The 27,588-nt window shown below is 42.4% G+C and overlaps 1 protein-coding gene across 3 annotated transcripts in view; it reads right to left on the bottom strand.

Annotated features, from left to right (window-relative positions):
• The window catches only part of GFRA1 (GDNF family receptor alpha 1), a 446,222-nt gene that overhangs the window by 393,090 nt on the left and 25,544 nt on the right, over nt 1-27,588 (bottom strand). Inside the window, exon 1 of one of the 3 annotated variants that reach the window (XM_081954379.1) lies at nt 3,668-3,742. The exons of the other annotated variants lie outside the window; for them this stretch is intronic. The gene's annotated coding sequence lies outside the window, so the exon portion shown is untranslated. Of the gene's footprint in view, nt 1-3,667; nt 3,743-27,588 lie in introns of those variants that run through there. 3 annotated transcript variants of the gene reach the window in all.

Genomic DNA, 27,588 nt, shown 5'->3' on the forward strand with positions numbered 1-27,588 from the left:
AGAAACCAGGCTATGCAAACAAGCGAAGCCCCATCAGTGGAATGCAAGCAGTACGTGAAACCATGACCCCCCCAGTCCGTAGAAAAACCTCTCTCCACAGAACTGGTCCCTGCTGCCCAAAAGATTGGATAATAATAATAATAATATATTTGGATGGGGTGGGGGTGGGGGTTTACTGCTGTAATATATATATACCTGTTTCCAAACTGAGAAGGAAACTGGTTCTAAAACATGTGATCCTTATACTGAAACTTCCCTAAGATTTAAATATAGCAATATTTAGCTAGGGGTTGTTTAGCATGAATTAACAAAGCATACCAAAACATGAATCCTAATCATGATGGTAATTATTTTTCAATGATCTGGACAGGAAAATACTAGGGATCCTAATTACTAAAATAGCCTCAGTTGGAAAAAGATTGCCAACTAGGGATAGTCTAATTTAAGTTGTCCTAATTTTTCACGCTGCAGTGAGGTTGGGGTTTTTTGTTTTTTTTTGTTTTGAGTTCATGGAATCTGTTGATGGGAAACTGTTCAATGCCAGCTGGTTTACGATGAAAACTTCTTCAAAATATTTTGCTGCCCCACGTGAAAGCCAGCTGCTGCCTAATTCATTCTGCTTACAAAAAGTTACTAGACTGAAAAGAAATCTTAATCCAGAGTTTATCCTCCATTGCCATATTTAAAACATAGCCTAGGTAGCCCAAGTGGAATACACAGCTGTAATTTCCAAAAAAGGAAAATACTAATATACTCTAAAGAGAGGTTTATTTATTCCTTTAATGGTGCTAGCCATCAATGAAAATTTGGAGGAAAAAAAAGTGAGATTTGGAAGAAAAATAAATAAATCTTCTTTAGCACCGCAATCCAGATGACTCTTCTCAGTTCACTTCTGAGTAAAACAAAGAATCAAAGCTATATGAAATCATTTAAATAATATGTAATTGTAATGCAGATTGATAAACGTTTTCCAAGGCATCCATCTACTGTTCAATATCCAACCTCTTTAATAAATTAGCTCTAACTAGAAGGAAATTGACCTTCTGGCAATGAATAGAGAAATGTAGCTGGAAGTGCTGAGAGAGAGGTTTTCCAGACAATGTTAAAGGTTGTATTACTTTATTAATCATATCAAATCAAGTCTTTATTATTTTCATAGACCAGCATAAGAAAGTGAGGATACAGTCATTAACAAAACATAAAGGATATATCAAGAGTAAAAATAAAAAAATCTAAGCAGCTGTAAAAAGCTACAAGATATAAAAGTTTTGTGACTTAAAAAAATAGAAGTATATATAAAAAGCCAAAATCTAAAAAAGGGGGTAGGTGCATTAGACGGGCATAAAAGAGTATAAAAGTTTGGTACGTAGATGATTACACTATCATTTGAGTTATAAAGCATTGTAATGTAGATGCTCATTAAATATCATTTACAGCAGAGGAATCTGACAAATTTTGAGTGCTACTGCATAGAACCTGCAATACTGTATGATGTAGCAGGGCTGGTCTGAAAGCTACAAGGTAGCATAAAGTCCTTACATGAGAGAGGAGGCTAGAAGGAATGGATCTGTAGTTATAAGCATTGGTGAAGTACATGCTCTGCTGTTTCTGTATGGACAGAGTCACAAGGGCATTGTCTTCCCAGGTAAGGAATCTATATCAGCCTTCAAGGACTGCTGAGATGAGGGCATGCCATTTGTGGCAGAGTGAAGGTATGGCACGACTTAATACTTATGTTTTGTTAGGTATGTTGTAGGAGAGTCAGAATATCTGTTAGCTTCACTGGCAATAAAGTTTGGAATCCTGGCAGGGATCCCATTGGAACTCTGTGTCAGCTGCTTACTGTTTAATAAGAGCTTTGGTTTGATCATATCCCATGTTGAGTAGATGATCTGCAGAAGAGCCCAGGGATGAGATTTTGATTGCCTGTTTCCATGTGGATTGAAAATCATCACTCATAGTGGCAGGGCCAAGTGGGAAAAAGGGATAGCCCAATCATTGATTATGGTGACTCACTCTCTTGTTCCAATATCATGAAGTCTATGTCTAGGCATGTCTATGTCTGGTTGATTGGCTGCCATGCCTCAATCCGTGAAGCTGCTCATTCGAACTAGCCAGTCAGCAGCAAGCAGATTGGGCCCAAACAAAGCCTGACCAGACTGGGTCCAAACTAAGCCTGCAGGCTCTCATGGCAGAGAAAGCGAAGTATTTTATTCAGATGGGGAAAGCTATTTTCCTTACATCTCACGTTCCTACAGCTTCATCAGCTTCTGAATAAAAGACTTTGGCTTCTCTGCCATGTGAGTCAGCCTTTTCTGTAGCTCTTTGAAAAGTAACTACAGTAAAGCCATGGGAAATGGGGTGGGGAAGGCTGGATCAGGCCCAGAGACCCTCCATTTCAGCCTGTAACAGGCCGGGGGGAACCATAGGGAAGCCAGAATATGCTCTGGGAGGGCTGGATCGGGTCCAGGGACCTTCCATTTTGGCCTGTAACAGACCGGGAGAGCCCTAGAGAAAGGAAGGCTCACCAGGCAGACAGGTAGCTGGAGCACATGGGAGGCAGCAGATAATAGTGAAGGAAGGCTTGGCAGGGAGCTGGCACATGTGGGCTGGGGTGAAGGCAGGCAAGTGGGCTGGGGCGCGGGGGCCATGTGGTTGAGGCAAGCGAGCTAGCGAGTGAGGGAGCCAGAGAACAGCAGTTGCTATGCCACAGCCATGGCGAGAAGACGAGATAAGGTGTGACAGGGAGAGGGGGGCAGCCAATGGTGCGATTAGTCGGTTCTCCAAACTGCACAAAAATCTAACAACCTGTTTGCTTGAACTGGTCTGAACCGACTGACTCTCACCTCTGAATAGTATTCAGTCAGGATAGGTAGTGGATTCAGATGAATGGTTGCTTTCAAGGGCATATTTGCTGTTTGAAACAGGCTAAGTTTGATTTCTGCTCTTTTGTGCAATGGGCGGGGAAGAATTCATTGGCTACAGGGTTGTCCAGAGGACACTTGTGATGTACATAGAAGCTATGGATGTTGGGGCCCAATCTAGCACTGCTCTTCTGTCAGGACTACAAATGCATTTGAATTAATGGTCTAAGGTCAAGAGCTGAGTTTCCAGTTCAGCCCATAAGGTTCTGATTTGGAATGTCTACTTCATTAGAGACATAGAAGCATTTGTTACCCACGGGGCCTGGCACTCAGGCTGGATCAACACTGCCATGGCATACCACTTGGAAGGGCGGGAGGCATGTGATACAATTCTACAACATCATCATGATGAAAGCAGAGATGCCAAAATAGGGAGTATACAACTTACAACCCCAAGGCACCAGCCAGTACTAAAATCTGTAGCTCAGCAGCAACTAAGCTTTATGGCCACCAGCTCTGATCAAAGGTGTTTGGGAAGAATCACAACTTCGTTTCAATTGGAATATAGAGAGGTGGAGTTTTAATATTGGTGTGCCTGGAAAAGGAATGAGTCCCAGCAAGTCACAGTTTTGTTCTTTGTCCTTCAAGATTAAAGCTGCAACAAATGGCATTTCAGAATTATCTACTTATTAAAATCCTTAATTAAGAGTCAATAATTGTCATCAATGAAAACATTCAGCGGCTTAACCTGTTTTGTAAGAATGTTAAAAAAATAAATCTATAAAAAAAAGACACACACGTACCCCAAATTGCAATTACAATCACAGCAGTTGCATAAAGCTCTTAGGAACAGCCAGCATATAATAAGGTGCCAGAATCTAAACAAAGAGAAAATTATTACACAATGTAACCCCTTATTTCATAAAGATTAATTGAATTTTGTAACACTCTAAATATTTAATATTTCCAAACCAATAACAAATTGAATGATATTAAAAAGAAAAACTAATCTTATATAATTAAATCTGAATGTAGACCTCAAGAATATAAAACACAATCTGAGCAAGAGGCTTCCCCAAATTTGACTTTATATATTATATACTTTTCATATCCATGATTTGCCAAAACTTTCATCACATTAACAATTAACTGTAGGGACAACATAAACTGCAATGTGACATAAATTTCATTGGGTGGCAGTAGAAACGTATTTTCTAGATTTTCTGTATTAACTTGCAAATATTAAAAAAGTTCTGCTAAATATAAAAAATCTCCAGCTCTGGCAGAACTAAATGAACAAAAGCTTTACCAAAACTATAATATGCTCAGTCTTCACACTCTGAAATGATCCTGCTATTTAGTCTTGAACATTCATACTATCCATCATATAATATATCTAAAGGGGGAAGTGGCAAGGTTGATTAAAGTGTTGCTAAACTCTTTTTATGAATACTTTATCTTCCTAGACCTCATTTTATTCATTTTTCAGCGCCTCTAAGAACCTTATAGCTTCTTGATACATATTGGTGGGCTTATCTTTTCTGTATGAAATGTGTAAGTGATCTGAGAATGTCTTAAAATCATGTTATTCCTCAATTCCTGATTGGCTCCCTAATCTATGGCATTCAGATGTTAAGCATTCCCTCAATGAATATTCTACAGTTCCACTGATGATAAGCAATTAACACTGGTCTGCTTCCTAGTAATAATAATGCCCCATTGTCTGAATGCAGTTGGGAACATGGGTGATAGAGAACTAGTGTCGAAGTGTAGGCCTTGAAATAAGAATAACAGAGTTGGAAAGATCTCCTAGTTGTATAGCCTTGGGAAGTATGTCTTATTGTATCCTAATTTATGCATGAAGAACAACTAGGGGATACATAGGAGAAGGAAGGGTAAACGGTAAATGAAATGGGAGTATCACTAGCTAAAAGGTTCCTGAAGGCAATGGTCTTGATGGGGGTGGGCATGATTTGTTTTGGAGAAAGAGAAGCAAACATGGCTTTGTAAATTGCAGAGACTTTTTTTCTTACACATGACAAAGAAGGTCAATTCCATTGATGAAATCAAACATTCCAGTTTAAACAAAAAAACCACTCTGTTCTCTTTGTATCATTCTTAAATGCATTAGCATGAGCAGGTGGAGGTCCTCACGCTCCGAATCTGATCGAACACAGGTAAGAGCCTATTTACGGACCTACCTTGTGGCATTAAGGGCGGCCAAACGGAGATATTGCGCCGCTCTTATTGCGTCCGCGGATAACCGCCCTGCCGCCCTGTTTAGGGTGACCCGCTCCCTCTTGTCACAGAGGACGCGGGGGGCACCCTTGCAGGGCAGAGCAGAGGAGTTTGGGGAATATCTGCAGGACAAAGTCGCTCAGATCCGGAGTGGATGGGCCCCCCTCAGTGGACCAGACGGGCCGCCAACAGCGAGTCTTGTGAGACCATCCTGGGAGGAGTTTGATTCTGTTGCCCCCGAGGATTTGGATAGGTTGCGTGGACGGCTGCGACCCACCACATGTTTAATGGACCCTTGTCCCTCCTGGTTGGTACTGGCATCTTGGGAGGTGACCCGAGGCTGGCTTCTGGGCCTGGTGAATGCCTCATTGGGTGAGGGATCCTTGCCAACCGCCTTGAAGGAGGCGGTGGTGAGGCCCTTACTTAAGGGGCCTTCGCTTGACCCAACGGAGCTAGCTAATTACCGTCCAGTCTCCAACCTTCCCTTTTTAGCGAAGGTTGTTGAGAATGTGGTGGCGCAGCAGTTTCCACGACACCTTGACGAATCCGATTATCTAGACTCACGCCAGTCCGGCTTCCGACCCGGGCACAGCACGGAGACAGCCTTGGTCGCGTTGGTCGATGATCTCTGGAGGGCCAGAGATAGAGGTTGTTCCTCTATCCTGGTCCTATTAGACCTCTCGGCGGCTTTTGATACCATCGACCATGGTATCCTATTGCGCCGGTTGGAGGGGATAGGAGTCGGAGGTACCGTTCTGCGGTGGTTCGGCTCCTACCTCTCCGACTGGAAGCAATGTGTGTTGACAGGGGGACAGAGGTCGACCCCGAGGCCACTCACTTGTGGAGTGCCACAGGGGTCGGTCCTCTCGCCTCTCCTGTTCAACACATATGTGAAGCCGCTGGGTGAGATCATCCGTGGTTTTGGGGTTGAGTGTCACTTCTACGCTGATGATACCCAGCTGTATATTTCAACCCCAAACCACCCCAACGAGGCTGTCGAAGTGATGTCCCGGTGTTTGGAAGCCGTCGGGGTCTGGATGGGGGACAACAGATTTAAACTCAACCCCTCCAAGACTGAGTGGCTGTGGCTACCGGCACCTCGGTTCAGCCAGCTGATTCCATCGCTGGCCATAGGGGGCGAACAATTGCCCCCTGTGGAACGGGCGCGCAATTTGGGCGTCCTCCTTGATGCCCGGCTGTCCATGGATGACCATGTAACAGCCGTGGCAAGGGGGGCGTTCCACCAGGTTCGCCTGGTGCGCCAATTGCGCCCCCTACTGGACCGGGATGCCCTACGCACGGTCACTCATGCGTTGGTGACGTCCCGCCTGGATTACTGCAACGCTCTCTACATGGGGCTGCCCTTGGGACGCGCCCGGAGACTGCAGTTAGTTCAGAACGCAGCCGCGCGGGCTGTGATGGGGAGTACAAGGTACTCCCACGTAACACCTCTCCAGCGCGAGCTGCACTGGCTGCCTGTGGTTTTTCGGGTGCGTTTCAAGGTGCTGATTACCATCTTTAAAGCGCTCCATGGCACGGGACCTAGTTACTTGCGGGATCGCATCCTCCCACATACATCCCTGCGGCCAATTCGCTCACACAGAGAGGGACTTCTCCTGGTGCCGTCCACTAGGCAATGCCAACGGGCGACACCAAGGAGTAGGGCCTTCTCTGTGATGGGCCCAACCCTCTGGAATGACCTCCCCCCCGACATTAGAACCACTACTGACCTCCGCTCCTTCCGGCAAAAATTGAAGACTCACCTGTTCCGATTAGCAGGCCTGGCATAATTACAACTGTCCCTCCTGGCAAATGTATTAACTGGTTATTTTAGGGGTATTGTTTTTAACTTATTGTGTGTGTTTTAGGGGTTCAAAATCCTATATTTATATATATTGCTTTGTACAGTTCTTTTAATTCCATTTTTAACCTCCTCCATTCCAACTGTACATATTCAATTTTTATTGTATTTTGATATATTTGGCATGGACTGTACACCGCCCCGAGTCCCTTTTTGGGAGAGGGGGCGGTCTAGAAGCATGAATAATAAATAAATAAATAAATAAATTAGAACACAAAATGTATCAGCCAAAACTGATTGCTGATCTTGAAAGAGTAGTCATTTACCCATCATTTGTCAGACTGAAAAGTTTGTTATGACAGACTGGGCTTTATTAATACCACTTTTCTCCTATAAACTAAGAAAACCCTACACTGAAGGAATGGAAGAATAATAAGATTCTGTTTTCTCCTTCTCTTTTGAGGAATGCATGAGACATTTCAGATGGGAAAGATATGGAAAGGAAAGACACGATATTTAAAATACTGTGATGATACCCCCTCCCTCAGTGCAATGCAGATGTTGGCCAAGGAATGAAGACAATATAAAAAGGGACCAATTGGTTAACTCAATTGTCTAAAACAGCTCACAATAAATGGCCATATCACTAAGAGATTTTGGGGGAAATGGAGGGCAATCATTTACAGAATCACTACTCTTTTCTTTGATTAGAATAACCAGTGAACACAAGGGCTACTCTGATCAAAGTACTCATTAGTTTTACTGCAGTTCAATTAGTTTTGATGAGAAAAAACTGTATAACACACCTCATTATACATTTTGCTAATGATGACTGTCTCCTGATAATAGATATCTCCTATTTTATCTTCATGTTATAGGTGATTGGAGATGCTAATGTCACCTTTTCTGGACTATCTATAACAATGAAATATTGAAACACGGTAAACAGGACATACACATTATTCCAAATTGCTATGGATTACTCATTAGTGCTTGATAATGATAAAAGGCAAATATGGGCATCTTTTACATTAGTAACAGCACTCACCACCTCAATATGAAAAATATGGAAAATTGGACCTGCAAAACAAAACAAGACAGTCAGAGTTCTTCATAAGAATTGGCACTTGACAAGATTCTGCAGCATCCAATAGTCACTGGAACCAGAATTTTTTCTTCCAAGCTTTCAGACTCATACCTTGAGCCCATCTTCAGGGAACTTCACTCTAGCAAAGTGTGTGCTGTTCTGTGTGTGGTATTTATAGTGCCTGTAGGTAGCTTTTTAGATGTTGATTGGGGTATATTGATGGCTGGCTTTTAAGTCATTAGCTGTCATTTGCTTGTGCTCCTCAACCCTTGTCTTCTAAGTACTTATAGGTTGGTGGTAAATCAGCACTCCTGTTGACTGATGAGGGACTTGGCTTCAATCACTTCCCTGACTTCAATCACTTCACTGGCTGTTTTTGTGCTTGCTCATCCCACAAACTTAGTAGCTGCAAAATTGAATGTGTGTCCTTGTTCATTGGAGTGTGAGGCTACCAATGATTTCGGGTCTCCTCGTCTGACTGTTGACTTGTGTTCTTGCAATCTGGTGGTTAGCTTCCTCCCCATCTGTTCTACATAGTCACAGGGGGAATCCATGCAGCGGATTCAATAGATTACATTGGAAGTATTTTCCACCTCCAAGCGAATGCATTTACATTGCTTAATTTGCAATTAAGATTCTTATCAATTTATAAATCAGTGATATTTTCCACACAGCACTTTTGGTTTTGCTTTCTATATTTTCATGCCCTGTTTTTTTGTTGCTACTGTATTTCTGACTCCATAATGTTTTTGAATGCTGGCACAATGTTTGTTTTGTTTATATGTTAATCGATCGCCCTCCAGCTAAAAGAAGTTATAAACTGCACTATTGTGGACTGGAAAGCTGATACTGTTAATTTATATTTGGAAGTAGTGCAAAACCTCTGTGTTCTTGGAGCTGAGCTGACTTATTTGTGGACTACCTTAAGATAAACATTTTCTTTGTCCCAAAATCACTAAAATAAATAAGCCTCAATATATTTAGGCTCCCCAATAAGAATTCTAATGTGGTAATATTTTTAGAAAGCCTTATGTGATTGTTTCACTGCCCTTGGCAGGATTACTGAAATTTGTTGAAGCATGGAAAACAGCGCATACATTACGGAGGCCTAAGAAACTGAAAGGTAGCAGATTGATATGCAAGTGAGATATCACGAGCAAAAGAAAAATAATGGTTGAAGCCTAAAGCAGGTTTGAGAATATCTATAGCAATTTATTTGCCTATACATGAAATAATCCATTCTTCTACCTTCTTGCAAAATTACTGAGCCGCGGTGACTGCATAAAGGATCTGAGAGTAGTAGACCAGATGCTGTTACAACTTAGCCATACTATAGCTGAAAAATTCTGGATGATGACTGGATGACATCTAAGAGATATACAGACTAACTTTCTGTTGGTTGTTTGAAATGTTGCAGTCCAAATATAGTAGCTCTGCGGTATGTCTACTTTCTTTGTCTGAAGCCTTCCTTACAGCTATGCAGAAAATACTGCATAATTTTATTTGCCTGCACACAAACAATAATATAGTACATGTTAGGCCTTCAGCAATTTTTGATACTTTGTTGAGCAGCCATGAGCAAAACCTTATATACCTTTGGGTCACAAGACAAAGAAAAAGGCAGACCCAGTGAGAAGTACAGAAGTACATCAAACTTGCAATCAAAGGGAAGGAACAAATTGAATATTATACCATATGGGAACTATTCTACCGATGGTTAGAGAACAAATATGAACGTTAGAAATGAAAGTACATTAGTGAAATATAGAAAATATATTAATAGAATTAAATGAGTCAAGAAGAGGATTGTTATAGTAATATATATGTATATGTATATGTATATGTATATGTATATGTATATGTATAGGTATAGGTATAGGTATAAGTATAAGTATAAGTATAAGTATATGTATATATGTATTAAGTCATGAGCAGATAAATAATGAATATGGTTGTAAATTTTAATTGTTATTGCACAAGACATTTGTACCCAGATGACACAGTGTTTATTGGAAGATGGATTGTTTGTATTAAAATAAAATAAAAAACATCAAACTTTTTTAGATTGAACCTATTTGTGTGATGTTGTTGTTAATCCCTTCCTACTAGGCCAGCATACTAGCCATACTATTTTTGAGTTATGGTCAGTGCAGTGACGTGCGGTGAGGTTTATGGCTGGTGAGGCTGGTGACGTCATCAGGAAGGTGGGGAATTCTTAGCAAGGTGCCGGCCACGACTCGCTTTCCAGGGTCCTTTCGTGAGCAAACTGGCAGGGAAACGGTCCGAAAAGTCCGCCCTTTCGCGAGCAACTTCCCGCAAATCTGCCATTGCTCAGTGCGAGGAAGGGAGCCGCTCATGCATGCATGTGCGCATTCACCCTGGAACCATGAGCTCCGGCGTCAGAACCCGACAGAAGGCGGGGAATGGGACCACGTGTGCAGGAGGGACGCTGAGGCTAGAGGAGCCTCCTGCACCTCCCTCTATCCTGCACACCGCCTTCCTGAGTCAACATGAAGGGGACCGCGGCTCATGCAGTCACATTCCCCAAGGCTCCTCAGCGCCTTTTCCCTTTTTTTTCCATGATGAGAGCGGTGAGGCTCTGCCTCCCCTGCCTCCCCTGACCGCACGTCCCTGGGTCAGTGAATAGAAACAGTTTGATTAACTGGCTCACAAGTTCCTAACTGAATCTTCTCCCTGTTGCCATTCAAGATCACTTGAGCTTGTGGTGACTATTTTATTACAAAGATACTTTCAGCAGTTCATCTGTGGTGGAGGTGAGAGGCATCTCAGAGGTTTGGTAGGGTTACATGTGTAAAGAGGATCACCCCATCGTCAATTTTGGTGGGGATTTTAAAGCAAGACAAATTATGTATGAGTCTCAGTCCTGTTGCTCTTTCTGATCCACAGACTGAAGGAGACAAGAGTAAGCATCTCTGCTGAGCCAATAGGAATTACCATTGGCCCTCATGAGATAGGGCTTGGCTTGGTTATCTGTGGAACCACCTAGAATGTTAAATGCATGCCTTTTTTTAATTAGGGAGAATATTTTCCATGTTCAAAGCAAGGGTGGATTCCTACATGAACCAGTACCAGTTTGGTCATGCATGCGTTTTGCATGCACATTGCTTGCTTCGCTTACATGTGTGCCAGCGGTGCATTGCTTGTGCATGCGCAGTTCACTGTTAATGGTTGTATGCATGCACGAAGACCATTAAAAGCTAATAAACAAGATGCTGGCAACAGCAACGGAGCCTGGGGAACCTTTTCGGGGGCGTGGCCAGCCTGGGTCGCAGCCAGTCCTGCGCCCCAGGCCAGATTACCACTACCAGTTCAGCCGAACCGGAGCAACCCACCTCTGGTCCAAAGGAGTATTATCCAGTGATTGATTATTATGCAGATTGATTTACAGCTAAAGGAAAAGAGATACATCAATTGTATTATTTAAGCAGAGAAGCTTTCTCACCCTTAGTGTCTAAAAGTTTGGTTTAAGCATCTTTTCTGTATTTTACTTTGTTAGGAATAAATTATAATACTTTATTAAATTTGTATGGAAGATCTGGCTTAGTTACTGATATGATATTAAATCAGGAGACACCTGATAACTAGATGTCCCTAATGCGAATCACCCTGTTCTGCAGGACAGGTGTAAAATATCTAGTCACTAGCATTCAGAATATATCTTATTTTTAAGAAATTTCGTTAGCATTTCACAGGAATGCCTTCATATAGCCTAAAACTAAGTTATTCTGTATCCTGCATTCTTGGATGATAGTTCTTATACTTTTTCTCTGTGGTATCACTTCAAGCAATTGAAACCCACTCTGATTCCCTGTTCCCTCAACCTTTTATTCCTTAGCTCTTATTTGTTGTCTTTTGCTGAACAGAGCTCTATAAAGCAATTAAAGTAGGGCTTCTTATCAAAATATTAACTTTTGCTTGACAAAAATAATTCATGCATACAGTTAGCGCAATTCATTATGGAACTACAATGTTTTCTATACAGTATTTATTCTCAACAGCCTCCTAGACGAGGGAAATTTTTAAACAGAGAGTTGTACATATCAGTGCTTAAACTAACATATAGAGTTATTGACTAGAAACAAATCTTTAAGTTGCTCGGCTAGGAACATAACTACTTTCTAATCTGATAAATACCTGTCAATGAGGTTGTCACAATTTTTAAGAAGGACCTACTGTAGAGCAAGACTTGTATTGTTGCATTCCATGGCCAAATATGGGCACTTTTATTTCTTGCCATATCACAAGGGAATATGCAGGCTTGATTTAATTCTGGTCTATTACTAAAATAAAAATTGAAACGACAAGATTTGGCTTAGTTATTAATGGAACAACATCTTGACCTTTCCTTGCTTTCCTTAGTTTAATGTAATGCCAAGCAACTTTTTGGGGCAGTGGACAGTTCTGGTACATAAGAGAATATTGTATGTATTCATACATACTTTTAACATGAAATAAGATTGTTGTTCGCAAACTCACTATCATGGCAATTATGGTCAGTGAGACTCCTACTTGTTTAGTAACAAACTGCTGAGTTATATCCTAATCTTCCTTCCACCTCCCTGAATCTTCCTTCTTATTCCATTGTTTTTCTCTTGAATAGATGTGCACACTCCTCAATAAAATCCAGTCACATACCATATATCCACTCATCTTTTTTTAGTTAATAAAATTTGTCTACCACCCCATTCTCAAAAACTCTGGGTGGCTCATCACACTTCATTGATGTGTCATATCTGGAAATATGACAGTAGAACCCTCTGCAACAACATAACCACAATGGGAAAATTGAGTAAATGTTGGAGGTTTTCTATCCCCCTAAACTCACATTGATTAAATCTTCAAGCTGGTCTTGAAAAACATGCCTTACTGAGAAGGAATATGATATAATCAGCCATCTCCACAAAGAACATGAGCCAGTATTCACTCCCTTCCAGAGTAAGCACAAAGCCTTTTGCTTTTCCAAAAAGCATGTAAGTGATTCCAGTTATGTTTCCCTTGAACTGTACAGAAACAGAGTTTAAGACATTGAAAAGATGCCAAGAAGCCCAACAGCCTTCCCAAGTAGACATTTAAAGGAATGTTTACTTCCCTGCCTTATACATCTGGCAACCTAAGCTTTGGCCACGATAAAATGATCAATCATTCAGATAGTAATGAAGAAATATTTTAATTCAGAAAAAATCCACAATAAGCCACATTGCTTTCTTTTCATTTAAGCAACTAAGTACATAGTTTTCACCACTAGAGGGCTTCTTCATCAAGGCTTTGGTTGGCAGAATGAGGTAAAACAGGAAAGTTGTTTCTTCATTACATGTAATTCATGTCCTTGGCTCCAAAGTCTGATGATTCATCCAATATAATAAATGTTTGCGCACTCCATTTACAACAGACAATATAAGGAGACTCTGTGTTTACAGAAAACCCATCTGTAGCACCTGAATATTTTTACCGATCAGTTGTCATTATTTACATTTATTTTGTTTTAATTATTTCAAATAAAAACATCATTTTTAATAGACTCTGTACACAAAGGGATGCAGGATGTGGGCTGAGAAATCCAGATGACAGCACAGAATTATTATTTTTTTATTTACTTATTCAATTTGTATAGCCGGCGCCCGTGTCAAACAGTCACTCTGGGTTGCAAACAATCCTAAAAACAAATAAAGAATTAAAGCACTGTAGTATAAAAAAGAAATTGAATGCAATTAGCAACCAAGAGACCTTATAATCCATCAGGGTCAACATAACTAGGAAATGTGGCCTTTCAGACACTCAGGACTCCAGGCCTGGGCACACAGGGAGGTCATTTAGGCCTTCCAAAAATCCAAAAGCGACGGGGCAATCTTAACCTCTGGAAGAAGAATGTTCCAGAAGGCAGGATCCATGGCAGAAAAGACTTGTTTCCTGGTCCCTGTGAGCTGACATTCCTTGACTGATGTGACCTGGAACATGCTTCTCCTGCCAAACTGGACTGGACGGTTAGCAACAATTGGGAAAAGATGAACTCCCAGGAAACCCGGTCCCAAGCCATGAAGGGCTTTAAAGGTGACAGGAGTTAAAGCCCCAGCAGTTGTATTACATGTGCCAAATAGTCAATACCATTTACAACCCATGCAGCTGTTCTATACCAGCTGAAGCTTCTGAATCCTCCACAAGGGCAGTCCCATTTAGAGCAATAGTTCAAACAGGAAGCCATGAAGGCATGAGTGACAGGAAGCAGAGTTTCCCAGTTCTGGAATGAGTGGAACTGGCACACAACCCAAAGGATTAGATATAATTTAATTTCAAGGAATATTTGCTTCCCTGCCTTATACATTAATTGTAATTAATTTAGATTTAAGGTTTAGAGTAAATTTAAAGATTTTTGCATATCTTGGCTGACTTCCATGTGTCAGCTAGATTTTGAAGCCCTACAATAAACTAAGATACCTAGACATATATAATGAAGAAACCGGGGGTGAAAGATTGTTTAAAAGGTTCAAAAGAAAACGGCATAACCAATTGTAAAGGTATAGATGTGAGTCTACCATTAAGTTATAATGTTGCTCATAGAGAATCTTCTTTTAGTTTAAAAATACTGAAGGATATACAATGTGGTTATATGTTCTTCATTAAAAGATCGTTTGTGTCTGCTCTATTATAAATATATAATTGCCTCTCCATTTGATGGAGTTGGAAAGAGTATTGAACTATCATTGCTCTATTTAAAAAATGTCAATATTCTGGAGTCTTTGGTTTCAGAATATTTGAGGCTTTAGAAAGTTGTGGATCAGAGCCTCAAACATCAACCAAGCCAGAAATATTATATCAATTTATAATGTAAATGGGACAGATGCTCCTCAAAACAGATAAGATAATATTTTATCATTTGAAAATGCCAAAACAAGATATGATTTGCCTATAAGAAACACAGAATATAAGGAAGAAGATATAAAATATGTAAGTCACAAAATTAAAATATTTAAGTCACAGAAATCTGGGAGAGAAACATTTCAGCAGGATTGGGAAAAAATCCTTTCTGGACAAGGAGAGGATTTAAGATCACCAACAAGCGCTCTAGACAACTGTAGAGTCCTTGATGCTGTCTGAGCTTGGCGGTTTTCTTGAGATATTTCATTACCAAACTAGATAATGTCAATGCTAGGAGGGAGTGGGATTTGCTCATATGTTTATAAACCAGTGGTTTGCCTATCAGCTTTGGTGGGAATGTTGCTGTTGGTTCCTTGATTAGGCTGTTTTTTACTTTTAATTTGTTTGTCTGTGTTGGTAATTCCTTGATTGGGTATTGTTTACTTCTTGATTGTTGGTCAATGTTAATCTTGGTGTTAATCTTTGCTCATTTGTGTGTTGATTGCTGGTGAGGAGATGTTGTGGTCTTTTTGTTTATATGTCTGTTAATCGCTGATTTTGTCAGAGTGCCATGTCTGCAGGAATTCTCTGAGGTTTTTGGACTTGCCTTGATCTACGATGCTCACAGTTTCCCAGTTGAAAGTATAGTTGAGTACAGAGGTGAGTTCCAACCGGTTTGCACTGGTTCGAGCGAATTGGTAGTGGTAATTGGGCCTGGGTCACTGAACCAGTAGCGATGGCAGGCTTGCCACAGCCCCAAAATGGTCCCCCGGCCGCCACTCGCTCACCCACCTGATGCGTCCATTGGACGGCAAGCTGACCGGAACTGGGAAGTGACTGGCAGGCAAAGAAGCCTCTCAGCTGCCTCTTTGAGTGCCAGAAGATCAGAGCCTATTTTCCACCCAGCCTCTGGCCGCAGGGCACCGAAAAGTCGTCCAGCCGGTGAGAAGAAAACTGTGCATGCGCGAAGATGGTGACAGCAACCAGAGGTCTTTTTGGCACCCTGTGCCAGTGGCTGGGTGGAAAAGAAGCCTCTCGGCTTCCAAGTTCAGAAGCAGGCTTGGTCCCTTCACAGGGTCACTTTTCTCCATGCCCGAGAAAGATCAAAAGACACACAGAGCAGCCTTTAAGGACAAAGCCGGGTAGCCGCCTAGTGGTAAGAAAATGAACCACTGAGGGAAGGAACCCCCCTCATGCCTGGGGGGCTCCCTCCCTCCCACTTGCCTCGGCAACTCCAAGGGTGTGTGCGCACCCTCGCATGATGGAGCGGAGCATGCCAAAAGTGCGGGAGGGACAATCTGGCGAGGAGGAGAACACTCTGTCCCTTCCCCTGAGGAAGACCCCTGAATCCAATCAGATCCACCCAAGGAAGGAGAGAGGGAGAGAGCCCAGCTTGGCCGAGCTGCCCCACTTCAAGCCAGAAGAAGCAACAAGCACCAGGCCGTCACCCCTTCTGGGTTAGCCTTAAACTCTACTCCACACCACCCGAGAAAAGGACCTTTATTTTCTCGCTCGCACTGGGGAGCATAGCGGTCTCTGTCCTTAACTGTTTCTTCTGGCTCAGGGAGAGGAAGGTCAGCCAAGACTGGCTCTCTCTCTCACTTCCCTTCCTTGGGTGTATCTGATGGGAGGACAGGAGGAGCAGGCTTCCTTGCTGGGCTTGAGGATGGGGGGAGGCGGAGTGTTGCCTGAAGGTAGAGCAACCCCCTGCTTCTGTGTTAGGCTGGAGAGAGCCATCTTGAGTCTCCCTCTCTTGGTCTCCTTGCATCAGGAGCATCCTTCTCTGGCCAGGGGCAAATAAAAAGCAGAAGAGCCGCCATCCTCTTCCTCCTCCTGTAGCTCCTGCCCAGCGCTCTCTCTTCTCTAATAAGGATCAGGGCCTGGGGATTCTCTGCCTGGTGCGTGCCGGACTGCCCGCCTGCCCTGGTTGAGTCTGTCCTTGTGTTGTGAAATTAAGGAGTTTTCATCATGTTTTCTGACTGCTAGTTGGTGTTAATGGATGCACTCTGCTAGTCTTCTCTGTATTAGTAGTAATTACAGTCCTTATCCTATATGTGAAGGTGACTCCTATTTTTTTTTCTCTGGGGCTGCTGGGTCATTTAGGCTGTTTTGGAGGGATTTAGTTGGTTTCTGTTCTACAGTGGTGCCATGTAGTTGTAATAGTCTGTTGGTGGTTTCTGAGATGTTTTTGATGTAATGGAAGTGTTATTCTTTTCACAGCTTTTGTTTGTTGTGTTATGGTAAGTTGAGTGGTCAGGTGCTTTTTGATAATCATTTTGTTGGAAGATATTGTATAGATGCTCGGTTTCTTTTTTCCAATGTTCATGGTTGCTGAATATATTTGTGGTCATCTAAATAGAGTTCTTACACAGTTTTTCTTTTGAGAGGTTGGGTTGTTACTTTGCTAATGGAGCACTTGGTTGGTATGGGTAGATTTATGGTAGAATTGTGTTTCTAATTTACCATCACTGTCTCGGCTGCTGATGGTATCAAGGAAAGGAAGTGGATTGTTGTTTTCTTCTTTCCTCATGAATTTTATTCCTTTCAAGATGTTGTTGATAGTTTTGTGTGCTTTCTCTAGTTGGTCCTTTGTATTATTATGACAAAGGTTTCATCTATGTACCATATCTATACTTTGGGTTTTAGATGTGGGAGTACTTTAGATTCCAGTTGCATTACAGTCTCAGCTATGAGCCCAGAAAGAGCTGATTCCCATGGGTGTTTCGTTGATTTGTTGATATATTTGTCCATTAAACTGAAAGTATGAGGTGAGGAACAGCTTGATAAGGTCCATGATTCTGGGTATTTCAATTTTGATGCATTTGCTTATGCCGGTGTTCTGTGTAGTAGTACTGTCATGGATTCTTTTGCTAGTTCTGGATCTAAGAGTGCTGTGACATCAAATGAGATCATGATTTGATCTCTATCTATGGTCAGGTCTTTGATTCTTTGGAGGCACTTCTTTGTAGTTGGTGTTGATGGAATATTCACTTCTCTCTGTGAGGTATCCAAGCTTATTTGTCGGGTTTTTTTTTTTAGCATTGTTGTAGTTTGGAGGGAATAAGCATCTTGCTGAAATATCTTTGATCATCCTTTGAACAACAAGTCTTTCAGTACCGGGTGAGTTTCCTTCAGCTCTTAGCAAAATAAATTTTAGTTACAAATTTTGGAACTTAGTTTTTGTTGTTGTAGGAGTAACCAGCAAAAGGGTGATTAAAACTTTGATTATAGAAAGCTATAAACTAAGGGTCCAGGTAAATTTGAAATAAGATTTTTACATTAATTATAAAGAATCCTTACCATGAGAAAATAAATGTTTTTAATCTTTTTTTAAAAATAAGGTTTTAAAAATTGGACATTAGAGGAAACTAGAGGGAAGTAAAAATTACAATTAAAACAGAAGAACACAAACTCAACTTGCAAGTACAGTATGAAGCATTTTTTAAAAAAATATTGCCTATATTGGCTATTTGAATATTTGAACAAAGAATCCAGAAACTAATTTTAACAGTGTGTGACTCTATAAATTTATTTATTAAATAAATATATTTATATTATATAGTTGGCCCATTGTATATTAAAAATATAGCTGTCTTCCTCACATATAGGTGACATAGATAGACTGTGTTTAACAGATATGGAAAAGAACAAGTTCCACCTGTCAAAACTGGAACTAATATAGAAAAAGATGTTACACCGGAGATACAAAATAAATAATTAAAAGGCACTTACAAACAACAAACTAAGAGAATGATGTAGACAACCTTCTATATTAGATTTACAAAATAATCTTATTAAAGTTTGAAGACTTTTATGAAAAGAGACAGACAATGAAGGAAAATAAATCAAGTCCTACAACCTTATTTTAAGGGAGTATAAAATCAAGATTGTTGGAAGTAAAAAGGAGGAATATAACTGGTTTATTTGAACAAGGTTAAAATAGATATGTTATCTCCATTAATGGACTTTTCCCAAATTGAAATGATGATGCCTTGTGATTTATAGTTAAGAGATAGGATGGGGGTAGAAGAGATTGTTTGTTGTATTTAAAGAGAAGGTGATTAATTATTAAAATCGTTTGTACTTGGGATAAAGGTGGAAAGTCTTTTATTTACTATATTTTTAAAAATATTTTTCTTCTTTCTTTCTTTTTTTATTCTACTCTTTCTTTATATTTATATTTTAATCTTTAATAAAATTATTATACTGTTGAATCCATGTATAGGAAGGACTCATTAAATGCACAAGAGGGGGGGAATAGTAAATTTTGAAGTTTTGTTCTTGGTTCTAGGTTTCTCACTGAATAAAGAACAGCTTTTGGAACTGTTTTTACTATTATCAATCTAAAACTGGAACAGGTTTTCCCTGACAAGGCAGTCCTACGGGGTGTACAAGGATTCATTAACTAACCAACAATTTATTTGTATGCATACTCATATACTGGTGATGTAATATTTACATAACTGGAGTTTAGGTTTGTAGATGGGTTGTAATTAATTAGGTGTGGTAAGAGTTCTGAACTATTGCATTATCCAGAAAGCTGCTCAAAAACTCAAGAGCAGTTACAAAATTCTTGTACCACAGTTTTCTAATGTATCAACAAGATATGGAAATGGAGAATGCTTTCCCTACTCCAGCGATGGCGAACCTTTTTTGACTCGCGTGCCATAAGTGGGGGGAGCGCAGGGGGGTCGTGTGCAGGATGTCAACCCATGCGGCCGCATTCTTGACCAGCTGAAGCCTCCGGGTGTTCTTCAAGGGCAGCCCCATGTAGAGAGCATTACAGTAGTCCAGGCGAGAAAGGACGAGGGTGTGAGTGACTGTGCACAGGGTATCCCGATCCAGGAAGGGGCGCAACTTAGTACCAAGCGAACCTGGTAAAAGGCCCCCCTGGTCACAGCTGTCAGGTGTCCTTCTAAACTAAGCCGCGTATCCAGGAGGACTCCCAGATTGCGGGCCCTCTCTGAGGGGGCTAAAATTTCTCCCCCTATCATCAAAGATGGTACAAGATGCACAAATTGGGATGACGGGAACCGCAGCCACTCAGTCTTGGAGGGATTGAGCTTGAGCCTGTTCATCCCCATCCAGATCCGTACAGCCTCCAGGCATCGGAACATCACGTCGAGGGCATCGTTTGGGTGGTTTGGGGTAGAGATGAAAAGTTGGGTATCATCAGCATATTGATGATACCGTACCCCAAAACCACGGATGATTTCACCCAGCGGTTTCATGTATATGTTGAACAGGAGGGGTGAGAGAACCAACCCCTGGGGCACCCCACAAGTGAGGCACCTCGGGGTTGATCTCTGTCCTCCAGTCAACATGAACTGCAATCAATCTGACAGGTAGGAGGAGAACCACTGCAAAACGGTGCCCCCCACTCCCAACCCCCCGAGTCATCGCAGTAGGATACCATGGTTGATGGTATCGAAAGCCGCCAAGAGGTCTAATAGGACCAAGACAGAGGAACAACCCCTGTCCCAGACCTGCCAGACATCATCAACTAAAGTGACCACTGCTGTCTCTGTGCTATACCTGGGCTTGAAACCCGACTGAAATGGATCCAGATAGGCAGCTTTGTCCAAGTACTGGGGAAGCTGACATGCTACCACGCTCTCAACAACCTTTGCTACGAAGAGAAGGTTGGAGACTGGACGATAGTTGGCTAAAGAGGCTGGGTCCAGGGAAGGCTTCTCAAGGAGGGGCCTCACCACCGCCTCCTTCAAGGCAGTGGGAAAGAACCCCTCTCTCAATGAAGCATTGATGATCGCCTGGAGCCAGCCTTGTGTCACCTCCCGGGAAGCCGAAACTAACCAAGAGGGACACAGGTCCAGCACACAAGTGGCAGCACTGAGTTTCCCCATAATCCTGTCCATGCCCTCGGGAGTCACAGGGTCAAACTCATCCCAAATAGTTTCCACAAGATTCATCCCTGTCGACTCGCCCGAATCTACCCAGTCAGAGTCCAAGTTGTCCGAATCTGAGTGATTTTATCCTGCAGATACTGAACAAATTCCTCAGCCCTACCCTGCAGGGGGTCTTTCCCAGTTCCTTAATTAAATAAGGAGCGGGTCACCCTAAACAGGGCAGCTGGACAGTTATCTGCAGACGCGATAAGAGCAGAAAAATGTTGCCATTTTGCCGCTTTTATTGCCACTAAGTAGGATTTAATGTGAATTCTTACTAGTGTTCAGTCGGATTCAGACCGGCTGACCCTCCAATCACTCTCTAGGTGTCTTTTCCAGTGTTTCATCTCCCGGAGCTCCTCAGTAAACCAGGGAGCTACCCGGGATCGGCACTGGGTCAGAGGCCGCAAAGGCACAACGTGGTTGAAGGCCCCAGTGGCCACCCTATCCTAGGCTTCCGCAAGGGCTTCGGTCGAACTGTGAGCAAGGGATTCAGGAAAAGTCCCAAGCTCCATCAGGAACCTTTCAGGGGCCATCAGACCCTTGGGGCGGAACCATCTAATCGGTTCCGCCTCCTTGCGGCGAGGGGTGGCAGTATGGAATTTCCTCAAGCCTAAGGAGGAAATGATCCGACCATGACAAGGTTTGGATAGAAATATCCCCTAAGTCTAGATCATTCATCCACTGTCCAGAGACGAAAATCAGGTCAAGTGTGTGTCCCCCGTTATGAGTGAGGTCTTGAATTAACGGAGGTAGCCATCATGGAAGCCATGAACTCCCGAGCTGACTCAGATGTCTCGCCAATGGAAGGCAGATTGAAATCCCCCTGGACCATAAGTCTGGGGAAATCAACCGCTAATCCGGCTAACACATCCAGCAGCTCTGGCAGGACAGATGAAATGTAGCAGGAAGATAGGTATGTAACAAAAAGGCCCACCTGGACTGCAAGGCCCCACTTCACAAAAAGGGACTCACACACGCCTATCTGAGACACAGTGACCTCCTGAAGTCCAAGACTTTCCCTAATAACCACCGCCACCCCCTGCCCCTGCCCTGGGCTCTTGGCTGGTGAAATGCCCGGAAGCCTGGTGGGCACAATTCAATGAAGGGAACACCCCCCTCTTGGCCCAACCAGGTCTCTGTAATGCACTGTCACCTTTTGTATGAGGTCGTAAATGAGGATCGGAGCGCACGATCGCTCTTAAACAGCAAACCTGCATCTCCCAGACATAATTTGGCCCTAGGCCCCCACCGTATCTGCCTCTCCCATATGCAGTAGAGATGGCAAACCACCCAATGGAATGGTTTAATGTCTCCCCCGGAATCCCAACCCTTTCCAGCACTCCCAACCAGCACCCATTAGTTTGCTCTGGCCTGTGCCCTGGCAGACTCCCCCCCAAGTCTGCCTGAGCCATCCGAATCAATCCCCCCCACCCCTTAAAATTTGATTTTAAAAAACCTGTAAAAAACCCCCTAAGAAGCCTCTTCTTCACATGCCACCTCTCGGGATCCCAAGATCCATCATTAAGGAAGCGTTTTGATAAGCAAGAAAGCCATCCCTGGGAAATGGGTGTTCCCGAAGGGAGTAAAGTTCTGTCACAGTATAATAAAGAGGAGAATGTGGCATCAACCAAGACGGAGTGACATCACAGGGAGATGGAACGGGGAGATGATATATCCACAGGGGGGCAGCCAACAGTGTTCAAGGAGGTAGCGGGAGGCTTATGTCCATCATAGGCATGGTCGATGTTGAAGACAATATGTAAGGGTAACGGTCAGATATCAAAATCAGAACAGATGATAAATTGCGGGTTGGTGAAGCATCCAATGATGGTGGCAGTGAGGACAGTGGTGGCAGTGGCGGCTGCTCCAACAACTCCAACAACTGAGCTCGGTCCATGTCAGCCACACTCATATCCGTCGCCGGGGCCGCACTCCATTAACCCAGTCCATAGTGTCACGAGGAGAGGGGCCAAATGGCCAAATGGCACAGTACAGTGGCCCAGGCAACGGCGGTGATAGCTGCTTCTCTTTTTTTCCACATTGCTAATTACATTTTATGAGAGCCACTATGGCCTACTAGCTAACTTACCATGGTAGAAATTGGGAGACCATTAGTTCTAGTCCCACCTTAGGCTCACAGCCAACTCTTGGCCTGTCATTCTGTTTCAGGAAGAAAGTAATGGCAAACCATTTCTGAAAAACCTTGCCAAGAAAACTTCAGGAACCTTGAAGGACTTCAGCATTGAGGGACCTTTTTTACCCTTTCTAATTAGAAATGATAATGGAGATACTTTTTAAACTTTTTATATACTTTATAATAAAATCTTCATCTCCCGTCTTTGTTCTGACAAATATAAGTACATACAATTCCCCCCTTTTCTGACTGGAATTTAACAGTTAGATACTGATTTTTAACATTAGAATTTGAGCCCTTACAAAGATAAATCTGCCATTTGAAGAACTGTTTGAAGCCATTCTCTATTTGAAACATTATCCAGTCTAAGCCCAGTTTTAAAATAAAGAATGCAAAAGCTGAGGAGAGGTGGAGATTAAAGACAGAACAGCGTACAGATCACTTGGTCACAAATTTTTCCATAATCATAGGATCCTTTGCAATTATATTAAAATGATATTTTTGTTTCAGATTCACAAAATTTGGGTACTCAGCTTGGACCACCCTCCAATCTGACATCATTAGAACTTGTCCAGTTTAACTCCTTAAGAGCAATGTTTCAAGTTCCACACTTTGTCTCTAATGTCTCATTGTGCATGGAAGCTGGAATGGTGAAAGTTGTAACCAGAATTTGGCAAGCGATACTATTCTACTGGTTGAAGGTGATATTTCTCCGTACAAACTTAGTGCTGCTGATATTAGAAGATAAGTTTCAAAATGAGTGGAAGCAATGATTTATAACAAGTTCCCCTCTTAGGACTCCCCTCCACACTTATATATTATCTCTGAGCTATGTAGAGACCCAAACTCAAACAATGTCTCTATGACATTGACTGGCAAAAAGATGTGGGAAATACTACTTAGCTCATAATGATGGACAGTCAGAGATACATCATGGCACTAGCTATGTACCTTACACACCTTAATATTCCCAACCAGAAAATAGCCTGTACCTTAGTGTTATGGTAATTATGCACTACCTACAGCATTCCTAGCTGGAAGATACAGAAAAATACTAAACCCTTTATGAGTATGCCCTTCTGACTCAGAACAAGTAGAAACTATTAAACATATTCTTTTGTATTGAAGTTTTCAAGAAGAGACTGGACTGCCATCTGTCAGAAATGGTGTAGGGTCTCCTGCTTGGGTGGGGGTTTAAATGTGTTTGAGTAGGGAATGGCTTTGCCTTAATATTACTCACTGGTCATTTTTTAAATGTCTGCTACTGTACTGTACCTTCCTCAGATGTGTCATGACTCTATAATGCTATAATTTAGGTTAGTTTTAGCTAATAAGAATGATGCTTTTAAGCATATTTTTCTACGTATCACTCCTTATTTATTTTTGGATGCTCTGGATATCTGAAAACTATTTTTCTTCTTTTTTTCCTGCTGGTTAATGACTGCAGTAAAGTTATTCTATTTGAAATTTTGGTACCATTTTTCTTCCTGATAGTGTATTTTCATCTTTTGATGGTTGGTGATTCATAAATGACCAGCCTATATCTTACAGCAACAATAATCTTTTTGTATGTATAAAGTTTTTTATTTTTTCATTTTCATAACATATAATCACATGTATACTATTATATAGCCAACATCGTATTGTATTATTAAATGTTTACGTCAATTCATCTTACCATCAACTCCCAAAAACAATTATTGGCTCTTCTGCTCTCCATACATTATATTCGTACCTTATCCATCACTTTCTTCTCACTCTCTCCTCCCCCTCCCTACCTCCTTTCTACCCTCTGTTATCCTTCTCTTCTCTACTTCCCCTTCCTCTCTCCTCCTCTCTCCACTTTCCACTCCTCCTTTCTCTCTTCCTCTCCCCCCTGCCCTCTCTCCTATTCTACTTTTCTTCCCTTATCTCTCTCCTCTACTTCACACTCTTCATCTCATTTACTTGGTGTATTTCAGCTTCTGAGCAAGTTCCATTTTATGTTGATGGTATTTATAATTCCTTTTCAATATACATATTTAATTTTAACATATATCTTCCTCCTTTAAAAAAAATAGAACAAAAAAGTATACATATATAGTCATTGTGCTTTTAACCCCACCCCACCCCCAGCCTAATTTTGGCCGAGATGTAGACCTGGTTACAATTCCCAGCTATTCTCATCATCAGCCCCCAATTTGTGATTTTGTCTTTAAATCTGAATAGTTTCCCATTGTAAGTATATTTCATGTTCCCTCTCCATTTTTCCATATCTTGGATTAGATTACTCTTCATTGTCTATAAATGGCAATCTTTACTGTTCAATGTTCATTACAATTCCCTTAATCTACTATATAGAATAGCAAGATGTAAACATCTCACTTTGTTCATCATCTTAAAAGTTCTATATATGTCCATGTTTCATAAATTATAACCCGTGCTTAATTGTCCTTCTATTGTCATAATCAGTTAGCAGCTCAGTTTAATTATCATGTATAAAAGTGAATCACAAACCTCTGCTTTATAATCTCCCCATATCAGTTTCATATTTGTCCATATTCCATATATTTTAACCTTTATTTATCTTTCCATTATCATATTCAACCAGTTGGCAACTCCATTTCATTGTCATATTTAGGAATAAACCCCTTATCTTAGTTTTATATTTTCCCATATAACAATTTCTAGTTGTCTGATTTTTTTCTAGTAAGTCTTTTGTCCTACTTCTCTGTTCCTGCTTTCTCCCTTTTCTTTGTTTTGACACATCCACCCTCTTCAGTTTTCCCCAAGCCACCATCAAAAAGATCTTTTATATTTCTCTTTGTTGGGGCGTAATGTCCTACTTCAATTTTCCTTATTGGACAGGTTGCGTGGACGTCTGCGACCTACCACATGTTTATTGGACCCGTGTCCCTCCTGGCTTGTACTGGCATCCTGGGAGGTTACACGCGACTGGCTCCTGGGCCTAGTGAACGCTTCGTTGGGCGAGGGGTTTCTGCCGGCCGCCTTGAAAGAGGCGGTTGTGAGGCCCCTGCTCAAGAAGCCTTCCCTGGACCCAACGGAGCTAGTCAATTATCGTCCAGTCTCCAACCTTCCCTTTTTGGTGAAGGTTGTAGAGAGTGTGGTGGCACAACAGTTTCCACGTCACCTGGAGGAGAATGATTATCTAGACCCGCGCCAGTCCGGCTTCCGACCCGGGCACAGCACGGAGACGGCCTTGGTCGCGTTGGTTGATGATCTCTGGAGGGCCAGAGATAGGGGTTGTTCCTCTATCCTGGTCCTATTAGATCTCTCGGCGGCGTTCGATACCATCGACCATGGTATCATGTTGCACCGGCTAGAGGGGCTGGGAGTCAGGGGCACCGTTTTACGGTGGTTTGGCTCCTACCTCTCTGGCCGGATGCAACGTGTGTTGGCAGGGGAACAGAGATCGACCCTGAGCCCCCTCACATGTGGGGTGCCACAGGGATCAGTGCTCTCGCCTCTCCTGTTCAACACATACATGAAACCGCTGGGCGAGATCATCCGTGGTTTTGGGGTGGGATATCATCTGTATGCTGATGATACTCAGCTATACATTTCCACCCCGAACCACCCCAACGAGGCCGTTGAAATGATGTCCCGGTGTTTGGAGGCCGTACGGGTCTGGATGGATGGCAACCGACTAAAACTCAACCCCTCCAAGACGGAGTGGCTGTGGCTTCTGGCCCCCCAGTTCAACCAGTTGCTTCCATCTCTGGCCATTGGGGGCGAGCAACTGGCCCCCGTGGAACGGGTGCGCAATTTGGGCGTCCTCCTGGATGCCCGGCTGTCCATGGATGACCATGTAACAGCCGTGGCAAGGGGGGCGTTCCATCAGGTTCGCCTGATGCGCCAATTGCGCCCCTTATTGGACCGGGATGCCCTACGCACAGTCACCCATGCGCTGGTGACGTCTCGCCTGGACTACTGCAATGCTCTCTACATGGGGCTTCCCTTGAGATGCACTCGGAGACTGCAGTTGGTCCAGAATGCGGCCGCGCGGGTGATTATGGGGAGGACTAGATACTCCCCTGTAACACCTCTCCTGCGCAAGCTGCACTGGCTTCCTGTAGTCTACTGAGTGCGTTTCAAGGTTTTGATTATGATCTTTAAAGCGCTTCATGGCACAGGACCTAGTTACATGCGGGATCGCATCCTGCCCCATACATCCCTACAACCAATCCGCTCACACAGAGAGGGACTTCTTCGGGTGCCGTCCACTAAACAGTGTCGGGGGGCGACACCCAGGAGCAGAGCCTTCTCTGTGATGGGCCCAGCCCTGTGGAATGACCTCCCCCGTGACATCAGGATTACTTCCGATCTCCGCTCCTTCCGTGTACAGCTGAAGACCCACCTCTTTCAATTATCTGGCCTGGCTCAACCGTAATTTTTTCTTATTCCTCCTGACAGTCCTTTTGAATTTTAAATTGTGGTATTATTAATGGGGTATTTTAATGGCTGATTTTTAACATTCATGTGATGTAATTTGTTACCTCCTCCGTGCATGTATGTCTTTGTATATGTGTGTATTTGGATGTTTATGTGTTTGCACATATGTTTTATGTTTTATATGTTTTATTGTACGCCGCCCCGAGTCCTGTGTGGAGAGGGAGCGGCTAATAAATTCAAATTTTTTATTATTATTATTATTATTATTATTATTATTATTATTATTATTA

Source organism: Natrix helvetica (genome assembly GCF_964273705.1).
Source record: "Natrix helvetica genome assembly, chromosome: 5".
NCBI classification, from domain to species: domain Eukaryota; kingdom Metazoa; phylum Chordata; class Lepidosauria; order Squamata; family Natricidae; genus Natrix; species Natrix helvetica.